The following is a 5,180-nucleotide window of genomic DNA, read 5'->3' on the forward strand; positions in this document are numbered from 1 at the left end:
ACAGGAGACAGGTTACATTTGAAGTTACATTAGAAAGGTATTATGTTAAGTTACAGGAGACAGGTAACATGTGAAGTTACAGGAGAAGGTTACATGTGAAGGTACAGGAGACAGGTAACATGTGAAATTACAGGAGACAGATAACATGTGAAGTTACAGGAGACAGGTAACACGTGAAGTACACGAGACAGGTAACATGTGAAGGTACAGGAGAATGTTACATGTGACATTACAGGAGACAGGTAACATGTGAATTTACATGAGACAGGTAACATGTGACGTTACAGGAGACAGGTAACATTTTAAGTTAAAGGAGACAGTTAACATGTGAAGTTACAGGAGACAGGTTACATGTGAAGTTACAGGAGACAGGTAACATGTGAAGTTACAGGAGACAGGTTACATTTGAAGTTACAGGAGACAGGTAACATGTGAAGTTACAGGAGACAGGTAACATGTGAAGTTACAGGAGACAGGTAACATGTGACGTTACAGGAGACAGGTAACATGTGAAGTTACAGGAGACAGGTAACATGTGAAGTTACAAGAGACATATAACATCTGAAGTTACAAGATACAGGTTACATGTGAAGTTACAGGAGGCAGGTAACATGTGAAGTTACAGGAGACAGGTAACATGTGAAGTACAGGAGACAGGTTACATGTGAAAGTACAGGAGAAGATTACATGTGAAGTTACAGGAGACAGGTAACATGTGGATTTACAGGAGACAGGTAACATGTGAAGTTACAGAACACAGGTAACATGTGACGTTACAGGAGAAAGGTTACATTTGAAGTTAAAGGAGACAGGTTACATTTGAAGTTACATTAGGAAGGTAACATGTGAAGTTACAAGATACAGGTTACATGTGAATTTACAGGAGACAGGTAACATGTGAAGTTACAGGAGACAGGTTATATTTGAAGTTACATTAGAAAGGTAACATGTGAAGTTACAAGATACAGGTTACACATGTGAAGTTACAGGAGACAGGTAACATGTGAAGTTACAGGAGACAGGTAACATGTGACGTTACAGGAGACAGGTAACATGTGAAGTTACAGGAGACAGGTAACATGTTAAGTTACAGGAGACCGGTAACATGTGAAGTTACAGGAGACAGGTTACATTTGAAGTTACATGAGCAGGGTAACATGTGAAGTTATAAGAGACAGGTAACATGTGAAGTAACAGGAGACAGGTAACATGTGAAGTTACAGGAGGCGGGTTACATGTGAAGTTACAGGAGACAGGTAACATGTAAAGTTACAGGAGACAGGTAACATGTGAATTTACAGGAGAAAGGTTACATGTGAAGTTACAAGAGAAAGGTAACATGTGAAGTTACAGGAGACAGGTAACATGTGAAGTGACAGGAGAAAGGTTACATGTGAAGTTACAAGAGAAAGGTAACATGTGAAGTTACAGGAGACAGGTAACATGTGAAGTGACAGGAAACAGGTAACATGTGAAGATACAGGAGACAGGTAACATGTGAAGTTACAGGAGACAGGTAAAATGTGAAGTTACAGGAGACAGGTAACATGTGAAGTTACAGGAGACAGGTTACATGTGAAGTTACAGGAGACAGGTAACATGTGAAGTTACAGGAGACAGGTTACATGTGAAGTTACAAGAGACAGGTAACATGTGAAGTTACAGGAGACAGTTAAAATGTGAAGTTACAGGAGACAGGTTACATGTGGAGACAGGTAACATGTGAATTACAGGAGGCAGGTTACATGTAAAGTTACAGGAGACGGGTAACATGTGAAGTCACAAGAGACAGGTTACACATAAAGTTACAGGAGACAGTTAACATGTGAAGTTACAGAAGACAGGTAACATGTGAAGTTACAAGAGACAGGTTACATGTGAAGTTACAGGAGACAGGTAACGTGAAGTTACAGGAGACAGGTAAAATGTGAAGTTACAGGAGACAGGTAACATGTGAAGTTACAGGAGACAGGTGACATGTGAAGTTACAGGAGACAGGTTACATGTGAAGTTACAAGAGACAGGTAACATGTGAAGTTACAGGAGACAGTTAAAATGTGAAGTTACAGGAGACAGGTAACATGTTAAGTTACAGGAGACAGGTAACGTGAAGTTACAGGAGACAGGTTACATGTGAAGTTACAGGAGACAGGTAACATGTGAGGTTACAGGAGACAGGTAACATTTGAAGTTACAGGAGACAGTTAAAATGTGAAGTTACAGGAGACAGGTTACATGTGAAGGTACAGGAGACAGATCAACATGTGAAGTTACAGGAGACATGTGAAAGGCCGTTGGTGGAAGATAATTGAAGAGAGAGAGGGAGCAAGACTCTCCTCTCATTTCTCTTTCTCTCTCGCCCCCCCCCCCCCCCCCCCCGCACACACACACGAGTGTGCCAGCTCTACTAATCCTGTATTCTAGAGTCCCAGCCTCCTTCCCTTCTCTCTTCTGCCCTCCATTGGAAAGAGGATGGAAAGTCTACAGCTGTTTCCTCACATAGACATGTAGCACTCTGCTCCACATATCAGTCTACAGCTGATTTGTGGAAGTTGATTAATTTGCTCCACAGCTCCTACAGCCCCGGCTCCTGGGCTTCATTCAAGCAGACCATTCCCCCTCCCTGAGCCCTCTTAGTGATATCATCAGCATCTGATTAACAACGACTTAATTAATATAGAAAATAAAAGTGGACAGCACTCCAAAGAATGTTTCAATATATATAATTCATTTATTTGCATTTCCTTATATTAGAAATTATAATTCCACAACACACATCTGCAGAGATATTCGTAAGGCTCTTTCTGTTCTTTGAATAAAATGAATTCCTGTTTTGTTGTTTGGTATTGCATTTATTAGTAAAATAGTCTAGGTATTAGTTTCTTTGGAGAGTGTAATTTCACTACAAAGATACAGGCGTCCTTCCTAACTCAGTTGCCAGAGAGGAAGGAAACCGCTCAGGGATTTCACCATGAGGCCAATGGTGACTTTAAAAGAGTTACAGAGTTGAATTGCTGTGATAGAAGAAAACTGAGGATGGATCAATAACATTGTAGTTACTCCACAATACTAGCCTAATTGACAGAGTGAAAAGAAGGAAGCTTGTACAGAATAAAATATTCCAAAACATGCATTCCTGTTTGCAACAATGCACTAAAGTAATATTGCAAAAAATGTGGTCAAGCAATTCACTTTTTGTCCTGAATACGAAGTGTTATGTTTGGGGAAAATCCAATACAACACATTACTGAGTAACACTCTCCATATTTTCAAGCATAGTGGTGGCTGCATCATGTTATGGGTATGCTTGTAATCGTTAAGGACTGGGGAGTTTTCCAGGATAAAAAAAACGAAACGGAATAGAGCTAAGCACAGGCAAAATCCTAGAGGAAAACCTGTTTCAGTCTGCTTTCCACCAGACACTGGGAGATGAATTCACCTTTCAGCAGGACAATAACCTAAAACACAAGGCCAAATCTACACTGGAGTTGCTTACCAAGAAGACAGGGAATTTTCCTGAGTGGCCAAGTTACAGTTTTGACTTAAATCTGCTTGGAAATCTATGGCAAGAAATGAAAATGGTTATCTAGCAATGATCAACAACCAATTTGACAGAGCTTGAAGAATTTTTTTAAGAATAATGGGCAAATGTTGCACAATCCAGGTGTGGAAAGCTCTTAGAGACTTACCCAGAAAGACTCACAGCTGAAATCGCTGCCAAAGGTGATTTTAACATGTATTTACTCAGGGGGTTTATCATGATATAAATTAGTGTAATTTCTTTACAAATCATATAATTTTTCTTCCACTTTGACATTACAGAGTATTTTCTGTAGATCGTACAAAAACCAATAACAATTAAATCTTTTTTAATTAATCCCCATTAAAACAGCAAACCTGGTTTCAAAAACAAATGTAGCAACACCTCATGTTACAATGCCTCTCCCCCATGTGACCTACTTGTTGTGTGTATGTACTGACATGTATGTGTAACTGATAGATGCACACACGTTACATGCTAATGTTTTTACATGTACGTAAATTGTGAAGTATTTTTTCTGTAATGTCTTTTTCGTTATGTCGGACCCCAGTAAGACTAGCTGTCACCATTGGAGTCGGCTAATGGGGATCCTGTTGTTGTAATGTTAATCCCTATTGAAATTATGACAGCCAGTATATGATCTCCCCCTTAGTGTGTGTGTGTGTGTGTGTGTGTGTGTGTGTGTGTGTGTGTGTGTGTGTGTGTGTGTGTGTGTGTGTGTGTGTGTGTGTGTGTGTGTGTGTGTGTGTGTGTGAGAGGTGTGTGTGTGTATGTGTGTGTGAGGTGTGTGTGTGTGTGTGTGTGTGTGTGTGTGTGTGTGTGTGTGTGTGTGTGTGTGTGTGTGTGTGTGTGTGTGTGTGTGTGTGTGTGTGTGTGTGTGTGTGAGGTGTGTGTGTGTGTGTGTGTGTGTGTGTGTGTGTGTGTGTGTGTGTGTGTGTGTGTGTGTGTGTGTGTGTGTGTGTGTGTGTGTGTGTGTGTGTGTGTGTGAGGTGTGTGTGTGTGTGTGTGTGTGTGTGTGTGTGTGTGTGTGTGTGTGTGTGTGTGTGACATTTTGTCTTGTCATGGGATCAGAAGGGTGTTGTCACCAATAACTCATTTACATAAACTAGGTGACCTAAGAAAATAGGAAAACAATGGTTTTAACAAATATGTTTAATAATGTCAGATTATGCAATTCATTAATACAATAATCAAAGCTATTTTATCCCCATTATATTGATTTACATTATTCAGATTTGTTGACATTGTGTTGACAAATGACACCTCCCACTGGGCACTGATGTCAATTCAATGTCTATTCCACGTTGGTTCAACGTAATTTTATTAAAATGACGTGGAACCAACATTGATTCAACCAGTGTGTGTCCAGTGGGTTGTCACTGTGAATGGGTGACCTCACAATCAGTCTACAATTAGCATTTATGAATATTGTCCTCCTTGGCTGGGCCACGTGCTGCATTTGACACAAAAGTGTGTGTGTGTGTGTGTGTGTGTTTGTGTGTTTATGTTGTCTGTGTCTGTGTTTCTGTGTGTGTATGTGTGTGTGTGTGTTGGTGTGTATATAGTGGAGGCAGCAGGTGCTCTTAAACCACTAGTATTAAATGGGGCCATTTGTGGTAAAACAATGAGTGTGTGTGTG

Source organism: Coregonus lavaretus, assembly GCF_964263955.1.
Source record: "Coregonus lavaretus genome assembly, contig: HAP1_SCAFFOLD_633, whole genome shotgun sequence".
Taxonomy (NCBI): Eukaryota; Metazoa; Chordata; class Actinopteri; order Salmoniformes; family Salmonidae; genus Coregonus; species Coregonus lavaretus.